The sequence below is a fragment of the Stenella coeruleoalba genome (genome assembly GCF_951394435.1).
Source record: "Stenella coeruleoalba genome assembly, chromosome: 4".
Lineage (NCBI taxonomy): Eukaryota > Metazoa > Chordata > Mammalia > Artiodactyla > Delphinidae > Stenella > Stenella coeruleoalba.
Window position 1 is genome coordinate 4,612,685 of NC_137149.1, and position 27,415 is coordinate 4,640,099.

General features: G+C 40.7%; 1 long non-coding RNA gene and 1 pseudogene across 2 annotated transcripts; one reads left to right on the plus strand and one right to left on the minus strand.

The window, feature by feature from the left end:
• Positions 1–400: 400 nt before the first annotated feature.
• LOC307185404 lies at positions 401–26,973 on the plus strand. Its single transcript, XR_013828038.1, has 3 exons — positions 401–948; positions 26,078–26,162; positions 26,746–26,973. It is a non-coding gene; the product is annotated as an uncharacterized lncRNA (long non-coding RNA).
• On the minus strand, positions 14,925–23,733 carry LOC307186037 (non-histone chromosomal protein HMG-17-like; annotated as a pseudogene). Its single transcript has 2 exons — positions 23,672–23,733; positions 14,925–15,444 (listed from the first exon to the last, which is right to left on the minus strand). The product of its transcript is annotated as a non-histone chromosomal protein HMG-17-like (transcript).
• Positions 26,974–27,415: the final 442 nt, after the last annotated feature.

Consider the following 27,415-nt stretch of genomic DNA (forward strand, 5'->3'; position numbering starts at 1 on the left):
GGTCCAAAATGTGCAACCATATCGCTTTTTGTGAGAAGTTTTGTTTTGCAAGCCACGACTGGGGTTTGGGGGTGTTTTGTTTTTTCTGTTTGAGCACGTAGTTATGCCGTTTGGAAATTCAGGGACTGTGGAGAGGACAGGCATGCCTTAAATAGAATGAGGGCAACAGTAGAGCACTGAAAGTCCTAGGGAAGGAGATAGACTGCTTATTTCTTAAATTTATTTATTTATTTTTGGCTCATTGAGTCTTCGTTGTTGGGTCTTTGTTGCGGTGCGCGGGCTTCTCATTGCAGTGGCTTCTCCTGTTGCAGAGCACGGGCTCTAGGCACGCAGGCTTCAGTAGTTGTGGCACGTGGGCTTAGTAGTTGTGGCTCCCGGGCTCTAGAGTGCAGGCTCAGTAGCTGTGGTACATGGGCTTAGTTGCTCCGCGGCATGTGGGATCTTCCCGGACCAGGGCTCGAACCCGTGTCCCCTGCATTGGCAGGCGGATTCTTAACCACTGTGCCCCCAGGGAAGCCCCTAAAGTGCTTATTTCAATAGATAAAATGAAAATGTGGTCAGAGAGAATTTGTGGTAGAACCTGAGCAAGCCAAGTTGCCAGGAATTTGCAAAAGCCTTTAATATACAATAATTTCCGTTGCAATAGAAAAACTTTATACAGTTACTGATGTACCAACTTATGTTAGCTGGGGGAAAAAGTTTACACGCCTGGTTGAATGTGTTTGCCAATTATATTTATTCAGTTTCCTGTTACAAAACCAGAACATGGCCTGGAAAATCCTCATTGTTTACCTGTGACATTATTTCCATGAAGAGTAATCATCCCAGAAACCATTAGAGGCCCTTGGAGTATATTCATCTGACCTATTCTACCTACCCCATTTAAAGGATAGCATCTGAAGATTTAATAACAAAAAGCAGTTGAAGCATTCCAAGCTGGATAATCAGGTAATTTCTAAGGATGGTGGATAAAAGCATTGATGTCTCTGCATCCAAGACCCTTGCTCTCTCTTTGTTGTATTCTGGCTTTTTTGGTTTAGCTCGTGCTAAACTGCATTAGAAATTATTTTCCTTGTCTATTTATCCGATCCTTTTCATATTTCACATCCTAGCTCAAAAGTCTCATCTCTGTGAAGCTTTTCCCGCTTACTTCAGCTCAGAACGTTCTTGATTTATTCTAAATCTAATACGCTTTTTGGGGTATTGCTCATTGGGCTTTGGAATACTGTCTTTGCTGTTTAAGTTTCATGGTTATGTGCTGTGCCTTCCAACTAGATTGTCAACTCTTGACTACTGACTGAGAGCTCATTGTTACTCAGCAAACGATGAATAAATGAGTGAGAAATTTCTTGTGTAAGCCTTGTCAATTTGAACCCTTTGCCAGTTATACACAGTTCAGCACCACTTAGGTGGAAGAATCATTGTAGACGCTTGACATTGTTCTGAAGAGTTTTATGTTTTCAATCTGCAGTTTGAGAGGCTACATATGTGACTAAAGTGTATGTCACTCCTCTTAATTGAATAACCCCAGAACCACCAGGTTTGATGCTTGAAGGAGAGTCTGCTGTTGGGAAGAGTAGATGGATTATACAGCCCTGTTTTCTGAGAATTCACTTTGTTCTTGGAGTTTCTCACTACTTGCTGCCACTACCGCTTGGCCTCAAAGTATAAGCATGTTAACCCTTCTTTCCTTAATGCTTTACCTCAAAGCTGAGGAGAGACTGAATTTGGATCCTTTAGCAGTACCACTGGAATATTATACATAGTTTAGGGTAAGATGGGTATTTAAAAGTACTTTCCTAATAGAAAAAACTGAATGGATATTAAAAACATAAAATAAGGGTAATCTTATGTACAAAATATAACTACTCACGTTCAACTTTTGTTTACTACAGGGATGCCACCTCCCTGTGGCAAAGGCCATTTTTTAACTGGTCTTCCCAAGGAATAGCTCCTAGACAGCTTCACTCTTTAAGTTCTGGCCTGAGCACAGAAGACAGGAGAGTTCATTTGCTTGCCTATATAAGGGTTTCTCAACCTTGGCACTACTAACATTTTGAGCCAGATAATTCTTTTTTTTTTTAATTGAAGTATAGTTGATTTACATTATTATGTTAGTTTCAGGTGTATAGTGTAGTGATTCAGTATTTTTGCAGATTGAACTCCATTATAGGTTATTGCAAGGTAATAGCTATAATTTCCTGTGCTATACAGTCTATCCCTCTTGCTTATCTATTTTATACATAGTAGTTTGTTAATCCATACCTCTAATTTCTCCCTCTCCCTTTTGGTATCCACAGGTTTGTTTTCTGTATCTGTGAGTCTCTTTCTGTTTTGGATATACAGTCATTTGTATTAATTTTTAGATTCCACATATAAGTGGTATCATATAGTATTTGTCTTCTTCTGTAAGCCAGACACGTAATTCTTTGTTGTGGGCAGCTGTGCTGTGCATTGTAAGATGTTTAGTAGCATACTTGGCTTCAACCCACTACCTGCCAGCAGTACTCCACCCCTAGTTGTAACAACCCAAACCATCTCTAAACATTGCCAAATGCCCCTGGGGGGGTAAAATTATGTCCTCTTTCATTGAGAATCACTGGCCTATATAAGGGCTCTTCTGACAATTCTGGTTTCCTGTCCATCCCATTTGACAGCAGGAATCATCTCTCCCTTAAAGACAGAACTCCAGTTCCCCAGAGAAGAACAGCTTTGGTCTTGTTGGCCTCCACCAGGTTACCGTATCACTGGTTAATGGTAACCCCAAATATCTTACGAGAGATACTACATTATAAATAACAAGGACTTTAATTTTAGTACCTAAACAGCAAATTACCATCAACATTTTATAGGTAAGTTTACTGAGTTTCAGAATTCTTCAAGTCATATCTTCATAAGTAGGGTCATTGAGGATTTATGAAAGTTAACTATGTATTATGTAAATAGCACTGTGCTAGTGATTGGGGCAGGGGAGAAGACTTCACAAATTCTAGATGTGTTCAAGTGTGGAGGCAGACTAGGAGCTAGGATGGAAGGCCTTCTTGTAGTGGACAGTAGAGATGAGTGTGCCTCTGGTAGTGGCATTCTAGATAATAAACTCAAATTATGAGTAAGCAAGACTTACAAATATTTGATATATGTGCAAAGTGCAGTCGCAGTGGCCTCTGTTGTTTCCTTTCTCATTCTCTTTCTCCCTCCTCACCTTTAGAATGTTTGATTACATAGCATTCCCAGTATTTGACATATCAAAGGCAAGCTACAGACAGTAATTTTTAAGAGGATCTAAAGTAGGAGATTTAAATATTAAACTTTCTAACTTGCAGGTAGAGAAGGTACTTTTTTAATGTGCATGTTTATAAAACTTTATTTTTAAAATAAATCACAGAAGAATCTCAATTTTAAGTTATACTCTCTGATACCAGAGCAATGAAAACATAAGGGTTTTTGTTTTTTTTTTAAATTTTAAGTAAAAGGATGAAAAAATCCATCTACTGTACTTGGAAGCTAAGAGGAAAATCTCTTACATAATTCTCGTTCAAGGAGAAAATCACAGTTGCTGATTTACAAAGTATTTAGAAATTAATGACAATGAGAACAATAAAATTGAAACATAAAGATTCAGCTGAAGTAGTATATAAAGGAAAATCACAGATCAATATTTTAATATTAACCAATATAGAATGAATTAAAATATACCAAATGGTCTACCTATCACTTATACAGTACTTAATGTGTCAGACAATGTTGTGTTCTGAAAAAATTTACTCATTTAATCTTCACAATATACCTATGAAGCAAGTAATATTTTCCCTCTTTTACATATAAAGAACCAAAGCTCAGAGAGGTTAAGTGTCTTTCTGAAGTTTATTCAGCTAATAAGTGATAAAGTCAATAATCAAACCCAATCTTTGAACCACTACACTATACTGCCTCTTACCTTAAATGAGAAAAACACATAAAGTTTTAAGGAAAAGCAGGTAAAATAATTAATAAAGCAATGAATTAGAATCCAGAAATACAGATCAAAAAAGGAAAGAGCTGGCTGTTTGAAATGATCAATAAAATAAATATGGCAAAATAAAAATAGCAAAGATTTTTAAACAGGAGAGATGATGTTAGAAATTAAAAAGGAGATATATTCAGATACAAAGGGAATTTTAAATATGAGCGAATACTATGTGTAAGTCCACGTATTCATAGAAATATTTTATTGCGCACCTACCACATAACAGGCAGGCCCTGTACATGTCACTAAGGATACGGTGGTTAGCAAAAAGATGCAATTTGTGGAATTTGCTTGACAGGATACCAGAGAAGAAGGAATTTACTCCAAGAAGATTTACAGAAATCTTGAGTCTTTGGCTGACTGCTAATCTGACCATGTGTAGAGTAATACTCCACAAGGCCAAGCAAAGATCAACTACCAAGGAAAGAACAATTACCCGGGAGCTGTAAATTGAAAAATTCCCAGAGCTCATAATGGACTGAACAACTTCAGAGTTACCAGCTGGAGTAAAGACCTCATTGAACATCTGAGGAATTCAGTAGAGACACCTGAAGGCTTATGCCTTTAGTAATAGGGCTACCCTAGCCCTAGATTAAAAGCTACTCTCGGTTTAACCTAACAACGTTTAAAAACAAGCCTTGAAAGGTTAAAGCTGATCCCCAATAACTTAACTTCCTGCCAAAACAAGACTCAATACTTAAATACACACACACAAAATTAAGACAGTCAGCAATATAATGTTCACAGTGACCAATATACAATAAAAAATTACTAGATATGTGAAACTTCAGCAAAATTTGATCCATAACTGGGAGAAAAATCAGTTAACAGACCAACGATGACAGAGATCAAAGAATTAGCAATAGGACCTTTAAAAAGGGCTGACAAGCAAATGTGAACATTATGATAAAAATGGGAGATATGTAAATGAATGAAATGCAACTTCTGGAGATGAAAAATACAGTATCTGAAAATTTAAAAAATCAATGTAGAAGCTTAACAGCAAATCGGACACTGTAGAAGACTGGTGGGAGAGTGAGTTAAGATGGCGCTGTGGGAAGACGTGGAGTTAGCATCTCCCCACAACTAGGGCGCCTGCCAGCCGCTGTTGGGGGACTCTGATGCCCAAGGAGATGGGAGGAACCCCAGAGTGAACTGATAGGACGTAGGGGGGCTGAGGGGAGAGGAGAAGTGGAAGCCAGACAAGATCAGCACCCCTGAGGCTGGGGAGATCAGGAGAGAGAAAACTACTAGAACTAATCAATGAATTTGGCAAGGTTTCAGGATACATAATTCATGCACAGAAATCTCTGGCATTCCTATACACCAACAACAAAAAATCAGAAAGAGAAATTAAGGAAACACTCGCATTTACCATAGCAACAAAAAGAGTAAAATACCTAGGAATAACCAGCCTAAGGAGGCAAAAGACTTGTACTCAGAAAACTATAAAACACTGATGAAAGAAATCAAAGATGACATAAACAAATGGAGAAATATACCATGTTCTTGGATTGGAAGAAGCAATATTGTGGAAATGACTGTACTACCCAAAGCAATCTACAGATTCAGTGCAATCCCTATCAAACTACTAATGGCATTCTTCATAGAATTAGAACAAAAAATTTTACAATTTGTATGGAAACACAAAAGATCCCGAATAGCCAAAGCAATCTTGAGAAGGAAAAACTGAGTTGGGGTAATCAGGCTCACTGACTTCAAACTATACCACAAAGCTACAGTAATCAAGACAGTGTGGTACTGACACAAAAACAGACATATAGATCAGTGGTATAGGACAGAATGCCCAGAGATAAGCCCACGAACATATGGGCACCTAATTTAAGACAAAGGAGGCAAGAACATACAATGTAGAAAAGTCAGCCTCTTCAATAAGTGGTGCTGGGAAAACTAGACAGCTACATGTAAAAGAATGAAATAACACTCCCTAACACCATACACAAAAATAAACTCCAAATGGATTAAAGACTTAAATGTAAGACCAGACACTATAAAACGTTTAGAGGAAAACATAGGAAAATCACTCCTTGACATAAACGACAGCAAGATCTTTTTTGACCCAGCTTCTAGAGTAACAGAAATAAAAACAAAAATAAACAAATGGGACTTAATTAAACTTAAAAGCTTTTGCACAGCAAAAGAAACCATAAACAAGACAAAAAGACAACCCTCAGAATGGGGGAAAATACTTGCAAATGAAACAACAAAGGATTAATCTCCAAAATATACAAACAGGTCATGGAGCTCAGTATCAAAGAAACAAACAAGCCAGCTAAAAAATGGGTGGAAGACCTAAATAGACATTTCACCAAGGAAGACATACAGATGGCCAAGAGGCACACGAAAAGATGCTCAACATCACTAATTATTAGAAATGCATATCAAAACTACAATGAGGTATCACCTCACTCTGATTAGAATGGCCATTATCAAAAAAGCTAGAAACAGTAAATGCTGGAAAGCATGTGGTGAAAAGGGAACCCTCCTACACTGTTGGTGGGAATGTAAATTGATACAACCACTATGGAAAACAGTATGGAGGTTCCTTAAAAAACTAAAAATAGAACTACCGTATGACCCAGCAATCCCACTACTGGGCGTATACCCTGAGAAAACCATAATTCAAAAAGAGACATGTAGGGGCTTCCCTGGTGGCGCAGTGGTTAAGAATCTGCCTGCCAGTGCAGGGGACATGGATTCGAGCCCTGGTCCGGGAAGATCCCACATGCCGCAGAGCAGCTAAGCCCATGCGCCACAACTACTGAGCCTGTGCTCTAGAGCCCGTTAGCCACAACTACTGAGCCCGCATGGCACAACTACTGAAGCCTGTGCCTAGAACCCATGCTCCGCAACAAGAGAAGCCACTGCAATGAGAAGCCCACACACCGCAACGAAGAGTAGCCCCCGCTCACCGCAACTAGAGAAAGCCCATGCACAGCAACAAAGACCCAATGCAGCCAAAAATAAAATAAAATAAATTTAAAAAAATAATAAAAGAGTCATGTACCACAATGTTCATTGCAGCTCTATTTACAATAGCCAGGACATGGAAGCAACCTAAGTGTCCCATCGACAGATGAATGGATAAAGAAGATGTGGCACATATATACAATGGAAGATTACTCAGCCATAAAAAGAAATGAAACTGAGTTATTTGTGGTGAGGTGGATGGACCTAGAGTCTGTCATACCGAGCGAAGTTAAGTCAGAAAGAGAAAAACAGATACTGTATGCTAACACATATATATGGAATCTAAGAAAAAAAAAGGTACTAATGAACCTAGTTGCAGGGCAGGAATAAAGAAGTAGACATAGAGAGGGGACTTGATGACCTGAGGTGAAAGGGCGAAGCTGAGGCAAAGTGAGAGTAGCATCAGCATACATACACTACTGAATGTAAAATCGTTGGCTGGTGGGAAGCAGCAGCATAGCACAGGGAGATCAGCTCTGTGCTTTGCGATGACCTAGAGGGAAGGGATATGGGGATATGTGTATGCATATGGCTGATTCGCTTTGCTGTGCAACAGAAACTAACATGGTATGGTGAAGCAATTATACTCCAGTAAAGACCTATTTTTAAAATAATTGGTGGACTTGAAAGCAGCAATAGAAGCTATTCAAATTATAGCACACAGAAAACAAGAGTTTCAGTTTCCTGGGGAACAATAAATACGAAGTGCTCTGGGCTTCCCTGGTGGCGCAGTGGTTGAGAGTCCACCTGCCGATGCAGGGGACGCGGGTTCGTGCCCCAGTCCGGGAAGATCCCACATGCCGCGGAACGGCTGGGCCCGTGAGCCATGGCCGCTGGGCCTGCGCATCCGGAGCCTGTGCTCTGCAACGGGAGAGGGCACAACAGTGAGAGGCCCGCATACGGCAAAAAAAAAAAAAAAAAAAAAAAATCAACGATATAGAGGACTCGAACAATTTTATCAACCAACTTGACCTACTTGATATTCACAGAGCACTACATCAAACAGTGGCAGAGTACACATTTATTTCAAAATGCATATGGAACATTCACCAACATAGACCAAAAACTGGGAGATAGTTCTGAAAATTCTCAGTAAATTTAGAAATGACTGAAAGTATCAGCCAAGGTCAATCAGAAAATAGAAACCACAGTGATCCGACCATGCAACGTTTAATATAGAGAATTATTAACTATGATGGGATTGGGGCAACAAGGGGTTAGCTAGTAGAAAGCGAAGAGAACTGTAAATATAGGAATATCAGATATAAGAAGCAATTACTACCCCTAGGGCTGAGATAGATTCCCCAAGGTACCCCGGGCCTTGCCCCCAGCTGCAGCCTGAGATCTAGACCTCGTTAGAGAGGGCAAGGCCATGGCTTACTGACTGGCAGGGAATTTGCTTCGGTTGTGTGCCAGTGAAGCATGCTAGAAATCCACCTTCTGGAATTTACTGAAAATTTACCCTCCAGGGTACCAGAGAAAGCTGTTCATGGGTCGGTGTCTTGTGGGAGCCACTCTGCTCCAGAAGTCTGAAGGTGGATCTGGGGAAGCTGCTGGGTGCTGGGAAATTGCCCAGAATGCAGGAGCCTGGTGCTGGGGAAGCCCCTTCACTGTAGGAGCCAGGCACTGAGAAGCTATCTGTAGTGCAGCAGCCAGGGAAAGGCAAAGCACTGCAGGACGGGGGTGCGAGAGAAGCTATGTGTGTGTCAAGTGTCAGGCAAGAAAGCAAGCAAGAACTAAGAAGGAAAAGTCTTCCCAGCACCTTCTACTGACATAACGTCGTGCCATCTGGCAAAGGAAAAATATTCAAAGAGCACAGTTCCCGTTTTAGAACAGGCAATGAATCTAGGAGAGAAAAGAATTCTTAATAAATTGCTTAAGGAGAAAAATCTTATCTGTCATCATCTCTGCAGATACTGAAAAGGCATTTGATACAAAATTTAACATCCATTTTTAATTTAAAAATCTTTGGTAAATTAGGAATAGGATACTTCCTTTACAAATAAAGAACATCGAATATCTTCTTCCAGAAGCATGGCTGGTAAGGCTCTTTGAGAGGTCCTGCTCTGGCAGAATGGGTATAATCTACACGAGATATGCTCTATAAGGCACAAACCCTTAGCCCAGGCTGATCAGCAAGCAGATAGGAGGACATATCAGGATAAGTCCTGTCCGCAGCCGCAATCTTGATACACAGCCCTGGACCAGTTGCCAAGTGGAAAGCCGTGCATGGGACTCCCTCCCTGAAACAAGACTCCCTATGGGAGCTGAATTAATTTTAAGTCTGTGTTGCTCCCCGCCTATGAGCAGAAACAGAAGCAAAACTTCTCTGGAAGGAAACATCCCCAATTTAGGTCAAGAGGACTCCCAAGATTAAGGTCAGGCAATGAGCTCACAGTCAAAGAACTACAAGCACCAAGAAGCCAAACTTCTGTGAGTATCTGCAGAAATAATATTCAACAGATACAGAACTCCAAGGACCATAGTAGTGGAGCTGATAGCGTGTAGAACAACTATACTCCAAATGTTAAAAATAAAGTAAAGGATGTAATGACAAAAGATGAGCAAGGCCTAATGAATAGGCAGAGGGGGAGGCAGGTGGGAGAGGGTAGACTTTCTACACATGAGAAGTGTAATTGTTGTAATGACAAAACTCAGTGCAAAGATTAAAGAAAAAATGAGATGCAAATGAAAAGAAAGTTAATAAATGAGAAGATTTATCTGAAGAAATTATCTAGGGTATACTACAGAGAGGCAAGGAACTAAAAATATGAAAGAGATAATTAAGAGATGGACACTAGGATGAGAGAGCCTGTCATATAAGTAATTGTAATCTCAGAAGGACAGAATAGAATAAAGGAGAAGCAATATTCTCCCCCAACATTTTATAAAACATTTTAAACATACAGAAAAGTTGAAAGAATTGTGGAGTGAACACTCATCCCCCAACTAAATTCTAGAATTAACATTTTGTTACATTTGCTATATCACTTATCTGTCCATTCTTTTACCCATCCATCAATGCATTCTCTTTTTTTGATGCATTTTAGAGTACGTTGTAGACCTCACCTCTAAAGATTTCAAGGCGTTTCCATTAACTAGTGTTCAATACTGTTTTATAGTTCTTTTTTCCCACCTAGGTAAAATTTACATACAGTAAAATGCACAAATCTTAAATGCATCATTCAGTGAGTTTTTACAAGTGCATATATGGGTATAACACAAACTCCTATAAAAAAATAGAACATATCCATCACCCCAGAAAGTTCCCTCATGCCTCTTGTCAGTCAGTCAGTCCCTGCCCCTTACCTCCCACTGATTACAAATGTTCTAAATGAGATGCAATATTTAAAGAAATAGTACTATGACTTTTGCAGAAAGGATGAAAAACAGGTACCTGCAGTTTTAAGAATCACAACATAACCAGACTTCCCTGGCGGCGCAGTCATTAAGAATCCACCTGCCAATGCAGAGGACACAAGTTCGATCTCTGGTCCGGGAAGATCCCACATGCCGCTGAGCAACTAAGCCCATGCGCCACAAATACTGAGCCCGTGAGCCACAACTACTGAAGGCCACACGCATAGAGCCTGTGCTCCACAACGAAGTGCCGCAACTAGAGAAAGCCGCCGTGCAGCAATGAAGACCCAATGCAGCCAAAAATAAATAAAATAAATACAAATTTAAAAAAAGAACTAGAAAAAGTATTTTTTTTAAAAAAAAGAATCACAACGTAACCAAAGCAGGGTAAATAAAAAGAAATGCATAATGACACATAGTAAAGAAACCTAAGAACTCACAGCAAAAGATCATAAAAGCAGCCAAAGAGAAAGGACAGATCAGAACAATTAAAATGACAACGGATTTCTCATCAGCATCAATAGAAGCCAAAAGTTAATGGAACAATATCTTTCAAGTGCTGAAAGTGAGCTAGAATTGTGTACTCACCCAAACTATTGTTCAAGAACAAGAGTAAAAAAGAAACATTGCAGTTAAATGAGAACTGAGAGTTTACCTCAGAGACCTGCATTAAAGGAACTCCTAAATGATATATGAGAAGCAGTATTTCAAACAGGTTAAGAATATTTAAAGTCTGCTTGGTTTGAATCCCTGTTCTGCCATTTGCTAGTTGTAGGATATTAGGCAACTGAGTTAACATCTCTGTGCTTCAGTTTTCTCGTTTGTAAAATGTTGACAATATGTATAGCTGATTCACTTTGTTGTAAAGCAGAAAATAACACACCACTGTAAAGCAATTATACTCCAATAAAGATGTTAAAAATAAATAAATAAAATAAAATGTTGACAATAATAGTATATACCTCATGGAATTGTTATGAGGATTAGATGAATTAGTAGAAAGTAGAAGTTAGGGACTTCCCTGGTGGCCCAGTGGATAAGACACCACGCTCCCAATGCAGGGGGCCCGGGTTTGATCCCTGGTCAGGGAACTAGATCTCACATGCATGCTGCAACTAAGAGTTCCCGTGCCACAATTAAGGAGCCCGTCTGCCGCAAGTAAGACACAGTGCAACCAAATAAATATTTTTTAAAAACCCGTAATAATACCATAATCCAAATTAAAAAAAGAAAATAGAACTTAAAACCTGGCATAAAGTAAGTGCTTTGTAAGTGAGAGGTTTTTAAAAAATTTTACAAAGAAATTATCCTAGAAGAATGGTCTGAGGTGCAAGATAGAATGGTGAGTGAATCAAAAGGTAAACAAACTTGTCAACTAAACATTGTCTAAAAAAATGTCTGATTTGTGAGGTTTAAAAAAATGTACAGAACTAATACCTTGAATAACACTAGCATGTAGGCACTGAGAGGAGGAGTAGTCATTTTGTTTAGAAGACGGGTTAATATACTGTTCACATTTTGTTAAGTTAGAGGTACAAGAAAACTTCTAGAAAGTACAAATATAGTGTACGAATTCCAAATAAAGGGAGAAATGGAATTTTAAAACTCTGAACAAAAGTTAATTTTTAAAAAAATACCTCCAAAAGGGTGAAAAAGTGGCTCCGAAAAAGCAAGGTAAACATAAACAAAAACGATGTTGAAATAAGTTCAAATACATCAAAAATCAAAATAAATATATATGTATTAAAACTACCAATTAAAACATAGAAATTGAAATAAAAAGAAAAACCTAGCTAGATGCCATGTATAAAACACTCAGTTCCTCTGGGAATTTGTTCCAGGACCCCTGAGGATACCAAAATCCATAAATGATCAGAGACCTTATATAAAATGGGGTAGTATTTGCATATAACTTACACACATCCTCCCATATACTTTAAATCATCTCCAGATTATGTATAATACCTAATGCAATGTAAATCCTATGTAAATAGTTGTTAGCACATGACAAATTCAAGTTTTGCTTTTTGGAACTTTCTGGAATTTTTTTCCAAATATTTTCCATCTGAGATTGGTTGACTCCATGGATGCAGAACCCTCAGATAGGGAGGGCTGACAGTATATATGGGGAAATGGTTTTTCAGGCAAAGGGAAAAGCAACTGCAAAGTCCTAGAGGCAAAAATAAGGTTCAAGGAATGCAAATATTTAAACTTTTTAAATCTGCTTAGAATCAATTTTTTTTCCCCATTTCAAGTGAAATATAGAACGCTTACCACCACATAGGCCCATTTATCCTCTCCCCTTTATGTTCTAGTTGTCATCAATTACATCTACATGTGTCAAAACCCCCCTCAGACAATGTTGTAATTTTTGCCTTTAACATCAAACATATTTTATGAATTCAAGAGGAGAATAGTCTACCATATTTATACAGGTATTTACCATTCCTGGTGCTCTTTCTTCATTCCTGATGTTCCAGTTTCCTTCTAGTATCATTTCTCTTCTGTCTAAAGAATTTCTTTTAGCAATTCTTTTAGAACAGACCTGCTGGCAGTGAGTTCTTTTATTTTTTCTTCACCTGAGAATGCCATTATTTCACCTTAATTTCTGAAAGATATTTTTACTGCATATACTATTACGTGTTGACCATTCTTTTCTTTCAGCACTTTAAAAATGTTGTGTCCCTTCCTTCCAGACTGCATGGTAACTCAAATTGTTGTTATTCTGTAGGTAATATATTGCATTTCTCTGGCTGCTTTCAAGATTTTTTTCTTTGTCTTTATTTTTCAGCATTTTGATGATGATGTTTCTGGGCACAGACTTCTTTATGTTCGTTATGTTTGGACTTTGTTGAGCTTTTTGAATCTGTAGGTTTGTGTCTTTTGCCAAACTTGAGACTCTTCATTCATTATTTATTCAAAAAAATTTCAACACCTTTTGTTATTATCCCGCAGGTCCCTGAGATTCTATTCATTGTTTATCCAATTTTTTTTTCTCTGTTGTTCAGGTTGGATACTTTGTATTGATCTGTTTTCAACTTCACTGATACTTTTCTCTGTCATCTTCTTGGCTACTGAGACCATCCAATGAACTTTTATAATTTTGGCTACTATATTTTTCAATTCCAAACTAAACATATGTTTCTTCTTTATATTTTCTATTTCTTTGCTGATACTATATATTTTTCCATTGGTTTCAAAAGTGCTTTTGATTGCTTGTTAAGATAATTTTTATAATAGCGTTGAGAACTTTGAAGGGCCTGGGATTTTACCTTACTTGCAAGTTAACACGTTGGGCTGCCACAGTTTAATGGAGAGTGGCAGAAGTTGTGAGTCTCCTGGGTCAGAGACAGAGGACCATTTGTTGCCTAGAGCAGTAGCAGGAAGTAGAATATCAACATTTATGCCAGTTTCCTGAGCCCCAGGTCCCACCAGGTAATGCCAGGAGGACCAGGTGATACAGTGAGTTTGCAGTGAGTTTCATTATAGGAGAGGAACTTGATGGGAAACTCCAATTTGTAATGAGGGACTAGCAAACCTATCCAACTGTGCCCTGGAGAGAGACATTATCTCTTTTATTCTAGACAGCAAACAAATCTGCCCTTGGCCCCAGAGGAAGACATTATCTCTGTCTTCCAAAGATGTTTGCTATACAAAAATCCCTGAAGAGATAGTCCAGGAAAAAAGCTGTTAATGCCCTTGCCCAAAAGACATACAGAAATACAAGAGATCAATGGAGAATTGTCTCTCAACAAGTAGCTGCTTCAAAGCCTTTTTCAGATACCTCCACTATCTGTGTTCTCTCAGCATTGACATCTTTTTTTCCCATGTGAATTGAGATTTTTCCTGGTTCTTTGTATGCTTAGTAATTTTGATTGTATCCTGGATATTTTGACTGTTCTGTTTTCTTTTTCAAACTGTATCCAGCTTTATTAAAGATACTTTTCATAAACAATCATGGTATTTCAGGCAGGACGTGGGCAGACAATCGTTAACAGTATACAACAACTTTCAAACTCCCTTTTTCAGTGGGCTACCAAAATCTGAAAGCCACTATAAAACCCAATGAAGTCTTCTTGTGACGCTCTGAACAGGGAAGTTTAGAGTGAGGGTTGACATTTCACATTTAGCATGTTGTTTAACAACTTTTCACAAGCCGACCCTGACTTTCAGGAAATGGAAATGAAAATGGCAGAAGTATCAATCTGAAGGTCCACAACCTAAAAAAGGAACCACTGCTCTTTTGAGGGACGCCATCTCAGTGGTCACACTGGAAAGTCCAGATTGCCTGACATATTGGTAACCAATTTTGAGGGGTCAGGTTCCAACAGGTCTCTGGGTTTAAGGGAGTCAAGTCTAGGCTGCAGGTGGTGAGGGAGAAGAGGACATAAAAACTAAATTTAGTTTTTCCACACCACAAGGCATTTGTGCCAAGGTGGCTACTGTGTGTCAACATCAAGGAACCCCTCCTTCCTGGGAACCAGGAGGAAGTCTCTCACAACCAGACGGGAAAGGTGTTCTTTATCCCATGTCAATCCAGCTTCGGAGACCTATTAGTGACATGTGCTCTTCCCCCAAAAAACAATAATGAAGTGTTCCGTATGCTAACAACATAGCTTAAAAAAAAAAAGTAAAACAAAATTCTGCATTTTTAAAAAACTTGATAGAAAATGGTACTTCAAACTGTACAGTCAGCAGAAGTGCACAGTTATCAAGAAGGCACACACTTCACTTGGCATCTCCTGCACCCTCAGCTTTCTGGGCCTGGTCTGTTTCGGCATCTCCGTTTTCTGCAGGGTTATCCCCATCCTTGCCTGTATCAGCTTTCCCCCTTTTTCCCTTTGGGTACCTTCTCTCCCTTCTTTGCAGGGGCCTTTTTAGGCTTGGGCTCTGGCTTTGGAGGAGCAGGTTTAGCAGATGACCTTGCAGATCTTCTCTGTGGTTCGTCCTTCACCTTGGTTTTATCTCCTTTAGCATCCCCTTCAGCCTTTCTCTTGGGCGTGGTGGCGACGGCGGCGGGACGTGGGCGCTGGACACGGGCACGCAGTGGCGCGCGGCTTTGGCCGGTCCAGGGGTCGCTCTCACCTCTTCTTCACGCTGCTCCAACTGTTCTGTTTTGAAACTCTGTGTATTGTTTAAATTCTATCGAGAATGTTGGTATTTTGGTTTTAGCAGGCAATCAGCCTGGGTAGGTTCAGGCAGTAGTGCAATGGTGTGCATCTCAAGGGAACTAGGATTTTGGAAGGAAGGGGAAAGGTTTGGATTTGGCAATGGAGAGCAAGCAGGACTCGAAGGATTTAAACCAAAACAAGACAAAACACCTACAACTTGAGAGTATTGCAAGGAAGCAAGGAGACGGCCAGGTTTTTGGTTAGAGTAAGAAGATAAAGGGAAAGGTTAGAAGAGTTGTTAAGGGCACCAGGGGATTTGACTCATGACAGCACAATGAAAGAGTCAGGATAGATTAAGAGAAGTGGGAAGTTAGGCAAGATTAGAGCAAAGCATCATGGGGTTAAGAATCTATATGATGAGTTCAAAAAGAGACATGCACCACAGTGTTCACTGCAGCACTATTTACAATAGCCAGGACATGGAAGCAACCTAAGTGTCCATCGACAGATGAATGGATAAAGAAGATGTGGCACATATATACAATGGAATATTACTCAGCCATAAAAGAATGAAATTGAGTTATTTGTAGTGAGGTGGATGGACCTAGAGTCTGTCATACAGAGCGAAATAAGTCAGAAAGAGAAAAACAAATACCGTATGCTAACACATATATATATGGAATCTAAAAAAATGGTTCCGATGAACCCTAGAGGCAGGACAGGAATAAAGACGCAGACATAGAGAAAGGACTTGAGGACACGGGGAGGGGGAAGGGTAAGCTGGGACGAAGTGAGAGAGTGGCATGGACATATATACACTACCAAATGTAAAACAGATAGCTAGTGGGAAGCAGCCGCATAGCACAGGGAGATCAGCTGGGTGCTTTGTGACCACCTAGAGGGGTGGGAGAGGGAGGGTGGGAGGGAGGGAGATGCAAGAGGGAGGGGATATGGGGATATAAGTATACATATAGCTGATTCACTTTGTTGTGTTGTGGCTGCAAGGACTTGTGGAGCCATTCTTTAAATCCAGAACACTGAAAACCCTCGAAGCGTCCTTTATAGACTAAATCTTTGATGTTGCTGCCACTGGACAGGCGATCTTCCAGGAGCATGGAAATCCTGCTGTGGGTAGGAAGTGTATAATGATGTATATATACCTACTGGGAAAACCCAAGAAAAACGACATCATTTTAGGTCTCTCCTCAAACCTCAACTTATCAGAGGGGCCTTATTTGAACATGTTAACTGAAGTAGTATTTTTTGTGGTCACTTTCCACCCTCTTACTATGCTTCCCCCACCTTCTTAGCACTTATCACCACCTGTCATATATTTATTTGTTTAGTATTTCTTCTCAGTAGAATGTAAAGATCTTGAGAACAGATTTTTTTTTTTTTTTTACTGCTTATTTCCAGGACCCAGAATAGTGCCTGAATATTTACAGAATGAATGAATGGATAGATAAGAATATTAGACCCATTAAGTGAGTTCAGTATCATGGCCAATTACAAAATCAATAATCCTAAAATTAATAGTGTTCCTATATACCAGCAAAAGCCTTCAGAAGAATATTTTAAAAGATAATATTTATTAACAGGAACAAAAAATATAAAATATCCAGAAGTAAACTAAATGGAAACTAAATAATATGGAAATTTTACTGACAGAATTGAATGAATAGTGAAGTGTACCATATTGCTGGATGGAAAGACATAATATTGTAATGATGAAAATTCCTCCCAAATTAACCTATAAATTTAACACAGTATCAATCAAAATACCAGCAAAATTTTTAGGGGAGACAGAGGTGCAAAATTTGATTAAAAGATTTAAAATTTCATCAGGAAGAATAAAGGCTTTAGATAGTCAATTAAATTCTGAAGGAAGGCACTGATAAGGGACCTTGCTCTACCAGACACAAAACCAAAAAATATAGGAAAAGACAAATTTGTGGTATGTATCAAAGCCTTAAAAAAAAAAAAAAAAAGGTGTATAGCCCAGGCATTCCACTTCTGGAAATTTTTCCAGTCAGTGTTTGCTAAGTAGAGGATGGTTCAATTAAACAAATACCTGTGGAATACCATGGCGCTTTTAAGAATGATGGTGTAGAACTACATTAATTGCTATGGAAGGTGTTCACCATATATTTTTGTGTTAAAAAAACTGATTACAAAACAATACATCTGTTATCCTCATTTCTTATAAAATTGAAAAATAATAATTTATATATATATATATATATATATGAAGAAATAACCTGGATGGAAGGTTATACATGAAAATTTTAATGGTAGTTCCTTGAGAATAAGGATTACAAATGATTAAAGCTTTTTGTTGTTTTTTTGAATTTGTATACTGAAAAAATTAGGAAGTTTCCCCCCAAATAGGATGGCAGTTAAACTCTTCACTATTGCCGCCTGGTGGCTACCACTGACAGATATCATTTCTTTTCTATCACCTTAAGAAACAACACACATAACATCATAACTATAAAGTTGTAAAGAAATCTGCAGTATCACCTAGTTCTAGCCATCATTTTATGGCTGAGAAAATAAAAGGCAAAAACGTTTAAGCCATTTGTCTAGAGTCACACTGTTAGTGAAACTTATTAATAGTAACAAACTCTTGTTAAGCCCTTTTGCTAAGTACTTTATATAGACTGTCTCATTTTATTCTCATAGGAACAGATGACGCAGTTCCTATTTTTACTCTCATCTATCCCTATTTAACCAATGAGGATCCTGAGGCTCACAGAAAATGACCTACCCGAGGCTGCACACTCGGGGTAGAGCAGGCATTCTGAGGTCCACAACCCTTTCCTGAACCTCCGCGACAGTGCCACCTTAGTCTCTGAATTGCCCTTGCCCTTTCCATTATATCCCACTGCCTCTTCCTTCAGTGCTTTTGGTGAAAACTCTTAAATATGCCCAGCGTTATGTTCCTCCAGGTTGAAAAGAGAGTATAAACATTTATGGAGAGAAATATAAAGAAACGAAGTGGTTTTACCCCCAGCTCCTTTTAAGAATCTTGTCCAGGTGGAAACAGACTTACTTTGAATTGTTCCAGTGTCCAGATCCGAAGGAATATTAGAGACTTGGGACCATGGATAGGCTTCCCTGGGTTCCCTGCTCCAGTTTTCCACATGCTATGTTCTCCCCTTAAGTTTTCATTGACCAGAGCTGAAGAGTTACCATCACTATATGCAGTTGTTCGTGTACTTCTTCCCCTCTCTCTTCTAGCCCTTGCCCAAATTCTCAGGGAGAATAGTGTCTAGCTCTGGATCTATCTTCATGCATCAAAAACAAATGGCATGGGCTTCCCTGGTGGCGCAGCGGTTGAGAGTCCGCCTGCCGATGCAGGGGACGCGGGTTCGTGCCCGGGTCTGGGAAGATCCCATATGCCGCGGAGCGGCTGGGCCCGTGAGCCATGGCCGCTGGGCCTGCGCGTCCGGAGCCTGTGCTCCGCAGCAGGAGAGGCCGCAGCAGTGAGAGGCCCACATACCGCAAAAAAAAAAGAAAAAAAAAAAAAAACAAAAAACAAATGGCATAACTGCTAATAAGGGCAAAAATTGTACTAGGGATAAATCTTTTGAAAGTGAAATTAGAAATGGGAATAACTAGTGCGATTAGCCTCTGTAGCCCTTGAGAACCTAAAAAGTCTTTCAGAATTGTTCCCCAAATGAATACATGCCTTTGAACTATCATCTAGTTAAAGCTGACTTTTCTTAAGTACAAGTGTGCTTCAAAATAAATTAAATCTTTTAATTTGTACTAGTGCTGTAAAAGTGTTATTTTTCTAAGCTAGCGAAAAGAACATAGTTGTTAGACAGTCTCGAGTTAAAATTCACGTATAAGCTGTGGCTTGAGTAAATTATTAAATTTAACTTAAATTGCAATTTTTTCTTACCTCTAAAATTAAGGATAATAATATCACCAAAGGTGGTGGAGAGGATTCAATGAGATGACACATGAAAATGACATACAGGCCTCTAGCAGATACACACTTCCTTCCCTTCTCCCTGTGTTATGTACTTATCTCATCCAAACGTCCTTCATACACCAGGGCTAGGGTTTCTTTGAAGGAATCAGTTCTGCCTCAGCCTGGCTGAGGTGTTTGAGGCTCTTTCCTTTTTTTCTTTCACATCCCATCTTCAGTCTGTCAGTAAGTCCTGTGGGCATCACTTTCAGGATAGATGCTCAATTCGACTTTTTTTTTTTAACCCCTCCACAGCTACCATGCCTGTCTAAGCCACCATCACCTCTCATCTGACTGGTGCAGTAACTTCCTAACTGGACTCCCTACTTCCTTTCTTGCTCCCTACCATCTATTCTGCACATGCAGCCAAATTATTTGTTCACAAATTACGTCACTTCTCTATTCAAAACCTTCCACGAGGTCCCCATCACTCTTAGACTAAAAATCTAAAGTCTTCACCAAAGACTACTAAACCTCTGTGACCGGAACCCTGCCTACCATTCTCATACCTCTCTCCTATCTTGCTCTGCTGCAGCTGCACTGGCCTCCTTACTTTTTAAAAAACAACTGAAGTAGAATTGACTTACAATATTATATTAGTTTCAGGGGGCCTCCTTGCTATTATTCTTTGCTGCTGCCAACCATATACCTGCCTCAGGACCTGTATATCTGTTGTTCTCTCTGCCTGGAATGCACCTCCTAGATCTTTAATGCCTTGCCTTTTCATTGCCTACCTCAGAGAGGCTGAACCTAGGCACCCCATTTAAACAGATACTCTTCCAAAACTCTCTCTCCTTAAGCTTCTTTATTTTTTCTCGTAGCGTCTACCAACTACCTTGGCATTGAAAAATACATACATACACATATATTTCTCCGTCTTCTCACTTGAAATGTAAGTTCTGTGGAGATGGAGACTGTGTTTTATTCTCTTTGTATCACTAGCATCTAGAACAGAGCCTGGCATGTGCCAGGCATTCCAAACTATTTGTTAAAAAAATATATTTGTGGAATGAATAAAAAAACGTTTAGCTTCCTGCCATCAAGTCAGCAAACTTGCCTCCTTCTATAGCCATCCTTGCCCCTCTTCCTCCTTTAAGTACAAGAGATGTTTTTCTTCTTGTCTGAGGTTAATGTCTCACCTATGCTGCCTCCTCAATGACCTTGACTTAGCCTTTACATTCACCTCTCCCGCCTGCAGAATTCTCCTTCTAGCAGGCACAAGTCTCTCCCATCTTAAATAAAAATCAAGGGCTTCCCTGGTGGCGCAATGGTTGAGAGTCCGCCTGCCGATGCAGGGCACACGGGTTCGTGCCCCGGTCCGGGAGGATCCCACATGCCGCGGAGCGGCTGGGCCCGTGAGCCATGGCCGCTGAGCCTGCGCGTCCGGAGCCTGTGCTCCGCAACGGGAGAGCCCACAGCAGTGAGAGGCCCGCGTACCGCAAAAAAAAAAAAAAAAAAAAAAAAAAATCAAAAGAAAATCCTCTGTCTGCATCTCTTGTCACCTGCCAATCTCTCCTGCTCTTCACAGCCAAACTTCTTGAAATACTTCTTTATCCTCTTTGCATTCCTCACCTCTCCATCCATTCTGGTTTCTCTAAAACTCCTTAGAAACAGCTCACTCCTGCTTTAATAGTTCTCTTCCCTGAGCTTCTCCAGGATATTACTCTCCTCATGCTTTCTCCTACTTCCCTGACTGCTACTCTTCCTGTCCCTCCCTAAAATTCTGTGTATCTGAGTTCAGATCAGGGTTCTCCTTATTCTGCAGATTCTCCCTTGGCAATCTTACCCATGCCCATGGTTTCGGTTGCCACCCAAATCTGTATGCCCAGCCCTCATCTCCATCTACTAGGCTCACAATTTATATGACCTACTGCCTACTTGATCCCCACCTGGATTTCCACAAGCACCTCAACATAGAGATGCCATCTTCCCTCTCCTAACTTGTCTCTCCTCCGGTGTTACTTATTTTAGTGAATGGCACAATCACCCACCAGTTGTTCGCGGAAGCTACCGTTGGTTTCTCTTCTCCTTCAGAGCCCCTCACCCCCATCCAGCCAATCAGTAGGGTCCCGTTAATTCTGCTATATTGGGTCAAACTGTTGCCCCACCCCTACCCCCCGAAAGATATATCCAGGTCCTAACTCCTGGCGCCTTTGAATGTGACCTTATTTGGAAACAGGATCTTTGCAGCTATGATTATTAAGTTAAGGATCTCGAGATAAGAGCATCCTGGATTTCGGATGGGCCCTAAGCCCAATGTCTGGTGTCCTTATGAGAGAAAGGAGAGGAAGAGGGAGAGGCAGATTTGATACGCAGGCACAGGGGAGGGGGCCATGGGAAGACCCCTGTGAAGATGGAGGGAGGCTCTGGAGCTACGTTGCTACAGGAACAACAAGGATTGCCAACCCTGCGGATGCCGTGATTTCAGACTTCTGGCCTCCAAAACTGTGAAAGAATGAATTTCTGTTGTTTTCTTCCCCAAGTTCGTAGTAATTTGTTATGGTAGTCCTAGGAAACTAATACATCTATCTTCTAAGTATCTTGAAATCCGTCCATGTTTCTCCATCATCATTCTCCCCATCTAGTTCAGACCCTGATTACAACAGTCTTCTGCCTCGTCTCCCCACTGCTAGTCTCAGCCGATCTTTCTAAAATGCATGGAATTTACGTCACTACTGACAATCTCTGAGTGGTTTGCCAGTGACTCCTGGATTAAGTCTAAATGCCTGGTCCAGGACTTAAGAGTTTGGCTTCTGCTTACTTGGGTAGCCTTATTTCTCATCTCTCTTCACCCTCACCCTTAATTCTATGCTCCAGACTTAGTAATAATTTCTTCCTTTTTAGTTTTTGGCTACGCCGCACGGCATGTGGGATCGCACTTCCCCGACCAGGGATGGAACCCATGCCCCCTGCAGTGGCAGCGCGGAGTCTTACTCACTGGACGGCCAGGGAAGTCCCGTAGTAATCATTTCTGATATTTATGGGATACTACTCTGTGCCAGAAGACACTATTCTAAGAGCTAGATCTCACAACGACCCTATAAGATAGGAAACAGGCCCCTTTCAATGTCTCTGCCTCTGGGACACTGCTCGTGCTCTTCTTGCATACAGCGCCCTCACTCTGTCTTCCCTTGCTCTCTATCTCCTCCTCCTAATTCACACCGCAATGTAGGTCTCAGCTTATACAGCACTTCCTCCAGGAAGCAGTCCTTGATATTCCTAATCTGGGTTACGTGTCCCACCCCTACCGTCCGTATTCCTATCACACCCTGTACTTCCCCATCATGATATAAAACATTATAACTGTCTATTTACTGGTGTCTTCATCTGTTCAGGCTGCTATAACAAAACATCACAGGCTGGGTAACTCAAAAACAACAGAAATTTATGTCTAACAATTCTGGAGGCTGAAAGTCTAACATCAGGGTCCCAGCATGGTCAGGTGAGGACCCTCTTTCGGGCTGCAGACTTCCCACTGTGTCCTCACATGGTGGTAGGGGTAAGCAAGCTCCCTCTGGGGCCTCTTTTATAAGGGCACCAATCCCATTCATAAGTGCTCTGCCCTCACGCATGACCCAATCACCTCCCAAATGTCTCACTTCCCCGTACCATCACCCTGGGGGCTAGGATTTCAACATAAGCATTTTGGGGGAACACAAACATTCAGACCATCCAATAGGCCTACAGCTCACACTGTATTTTGTTTCCTGCGGAAAGTGGCTGCTCCTTTCTCTTGCCATTGCAACCCCATCCCCAGAATCTAGCACAGTGCCTGGCACAAAAGAGATACTCAACATATTTGAGTAAATCAAAGAACCTTGGGGCTTCCCTGGTGGCGCCGTGGTTGAGAGTCCGCCTGCCGATGCAGGGGACACAGGTTCGTGCCCTGGTCCGGGAAGATCCCACATGCCGCGGAGCGGCTGGGCCCGTGAGCCATGGCCGCTGAGCCTGCGCGTCCAGAGCCTGTGCTCCGCAACGGGAGAGGCCACAAGAGAGGTCCGCGTACCACAAAAAAAAAAAAAAAAAAAAAAAAAGGAACCTTGAATAAAGGCTGTTAGTACCATATGTCTCTACTGACATAGAGTAGGAAAAAATGCACCCCTAGACCTAGATGCCAACTGTCCCCTCCCTCAGAATTCTGATGCCTCCTAAGCCTTTGCTTGGGCCCATTCTGAAACATCTTTTCGTAAGAATTTCCTGAGACACCCAAGGCCAGTTACTTCTCACTTTCCCATCACACTCAGCACTTCGTCAAATACAAGGCTCTCCAGGAAGCTATCCTCTCCCATTCCGCTCTGCAATCCTCCCAAACCCTTCCTCTTCTGGCTCTGTCCTCTGCCCTGTGTCCTCTGGAACTCCTGCCTGTTCAAAACAAACTCACCTATAGTCTCATCCTTATAACAAAATACTCCTCCCACCTCCTGGCCTTAAGCAGAAACCTGGTTTCCCTTTAGGAAACGACTCTTTCTACTACCATCTGGGGTGGAGATTGTTAATCTGTCTCGCCCTCATGGAGAAGCCTCTCCTTTCAGAATTATAGTTTTCAACCATCTACCTCTCTCCTCCTGCTGTTTACTGCCATCTACTAACTTCCTAGTTATCCTTTTCTCTAGTTTATGGTCTTTATCTCCACGTGAGTCCCACCGTCATCTGGGATCATTCGCTTGTCCATTTGGACAGCCCTATCTTCTGTGTCCTTGAACCCTCTCAATCTGATGACCTTTAACACACTACACTTGATCTACTCCGTGACTGCACTTAGGTTTGTCGCCAGGAACGGCTCTACCTCCTAAATCCTACATTTCAGTATCTTCCATTCCTTTAGCACATTAATTTTCTTACGAAGTCCCGTCCTGCCACTTCATTTCTTAATCAGCCTAGATGCGTGGCTCAGCTTTTCATGGTCCAGCTTTTCACAAACGTCCTCACTACCTTGTACCCTTGCTTACCTGGCTCAGATGCAGCCTGGGAACACTATAAGCATTTACTTTTCATCCCTATACCCAGGCTTCTGAGTACTTGTCTGGGCTAGGACTCTTTTGGTTGGTTGTGATGAAAATCAATGCAAGATAGTTTAGAGAAAAGGAGAGTTTAATGGAGCTACCAGAGGAGCTCATGTGTCAAGAGTACAACTGGGGCTCCAAGACAGCTGGAACTAGAGACGCCTGCTGCTGGGACTCACTCTGTCTTTTCTGCTTCTCTCAATGTACTGGTTTTCTCCACACGACAAGAAATAGTCTCAAGTGTCCTATCCTATGGTTCCTGGAAAGTTACTGTTTCCTCTTATTATAGTTCAGAAAATCCCAAGGGAGGGCTCTGACCTAGCTTAGATCAGGTGTTCACTCACGGACCAATCACTTATAACTAGACAAGGCACTTGAGTCAGTAGCCTCCATTAGAACTAGATGACAGAATCAAGGAAGGAACAGTTTTCCCACGAGGAGAGAGTAGCAGACACGCAGAATAACAGATGGCTGCCTCGGAACTCCTAGAGATCGATGAATTGATGCCACTGTAAACTTATAACAGCAACTTTAGAAGGACTCTCAGAACTGTCCAGAAAGTCTACTTGTCCTTAAGGACTTTGTTGAGTCTCCCTCTGCTCTTACGGTTCCTCAAAATAGAACTCTGAGTGCTTCCGTAATCCTACTGGATGAATCTTTCAGAGCCCTGTCATGCACTACATCTGGCCCTTGAGGTTTTAACTCACTTATCAAATTTGACCATTTCTAAGCAATGGCTATTGCATAACAGAAGAATTAGGCTTGTCTAAAAGGATTTCAAAACAATAGTAAAAGTGCTTATTTTGAAAAGATCCTATGACCATGTATTGCTTGAAAATTTTCACTGGACCTAACCAATGGCCTCTGAATTTCTCTCACAACTACGACATTCAAAACGAAAAAAAACAACAAGTGACACCTCTACCTTGCAGAATACAGAAACACCATGTATGCTGCTGATACTACTACTTAGCAAGCGCTGGGTTTCCTCTAGGTTATATAATCCACAGCTCATGGCAAACAGTAACTGCAAGTAGGAATGGGGTCTTATCAATTAAATGCCTGGTTTAGAGCAGTACCTACACTATTGATTTAATCTCGGTCCATGGTATGCCTGGCTTTTTGGCAAATGCTGAAAAGCATTAGCTTTTTCTTTCATAATTTACCTAATTTCTTACCTCCCATGAACTGTTAGAGTTCACAGGTGCTAAGCTCTAGCAGTAAGGTTCCTATAGCCCCAAGTGCAAGTTGAAGTGACAAGTAGTCTCTTTTGAGCACCTTCTGGTTTCTTCTTCTGGCTCACTGAGCCATCTTTTAACCTATGACTGGTTTAAAGTGGATTGGTCATCCTGTATGATGACCTTTCTCATGGGAAGTTAATACATTTAAGTTGGCAGTCTAATTTATTCAGCGGTTTACGTAAACTGATCCCTCAGAGCTTTATTACCAGTGGATAAACTTTTAAAACAGAGTTCCTAAACCTGTGTTTAGCTGCCAATCAGGCCCAACCCTGCTGTCAACCATTATATGCCACTACTTAAGCAATCCACTAGCTGGTCATATGCAAACTCATAACCACTACAGGTCATATGGGAATAAATTTATTTATTTTTTGGTCTGTCTTTTGCAGGTTGATTTTGATGGTGAAAATCGTCCAACTTTTGCTAATCAAGTTAGGGGCGTATATAATGTCTTCACAATTATTGCATTTCCAGGTGAGATAAAATTCATCCACTTAGTAAACACTGAGTGAGCATTTCCTTTGTGCACGGCTTTATGGCTGGGGTAGTGAGGGACATAACAAAGTAAAATCCATGGTCCCAGGTCCCAATCCAGTTTGGGGGAAACTGGAAAACAGTTTGGAAACATTGTTATTTATTTTATAAATAAAAATGTCAAATAATCAAGAACGAAATAAGTTTGAGCCGACACAAATATCAGATGTTCTGATATGAGCAGAAAGGACAGTAAAGCTGAATTTCCAGGAGGGGAGCATCACTGTGGGTTAAAATGGCCAGGGATGCATCACAGAGAAAGTGGGAGATGTGCTGTGCTTGGAAAGGAATAGGAATTGCACGGCGAAGCGAATTCCATGCCAGAAGAATGGAACAAGGAAAAGCTTCAGTTTTAAAGCTTGGTGTGTGAGTCAGTTTGGCTGGGAGTTTTGACCAGGGCAGTTGTGGAAAATCAGATTGCAAAGGTAAGAGGAAGCTAGCCTATGCCTGCTGTCAATAACAGATGTGGTGTGCAACTATAAAGAATCATCTTATGTTGGATGAATTTCTTTCTTCATCTTAGATGTCCCTGCCGTATCAAAAGTGCCCATTCTAATGCTTAGACCACAAGCCTGGAACATGGTGGAATACAGTGTCATGGCAATGATTCACTATTTGTAATGCTGGTGAGGAATGTTGTATAACGCTCACACGGCTCCGAATGTATTGAAGTGTTCAATGGATGCTCCCTTTGGAATCTCAGCAGCATTCTCAAGCAGGTTAATAACGGAACTACTTACGACTTTCCAGCTTATTGGTAGATATATTCACTCACGCAACCACTTATTGAGTACCAGCTAGGTACCAGGCATTTAGTCTACACTTTGAGGGATTTAAAGATGAATAAACAGGATTTCTGCCCCTAAAGAGCTTGTAATAGTATAAAAATAAGATAGACACTCAAAAAACTTTAAGTTAATACTACATATAAAGATGAATAAAAGAAAGATGGAATGTGCTATGAAAGATCAGAGAAGGAAGAAATTCAACCCTGCTGAGAAAAACCTTAAAGAATGGGCAGAATTTGCTCAGTCGGTAATGGAGGAAAGAACATTTCAGCAAGAGTGAGAGGTATGAAGAAAGACTTGGCGTGGGAAAGCATTTGGCATGTTTGCAGAACCGTGAATAACCTAGCTGTTAACTTGTTTGTTCACAGGTTAATGGACAGCAGATTTCCAGTTTTTTAATTATGA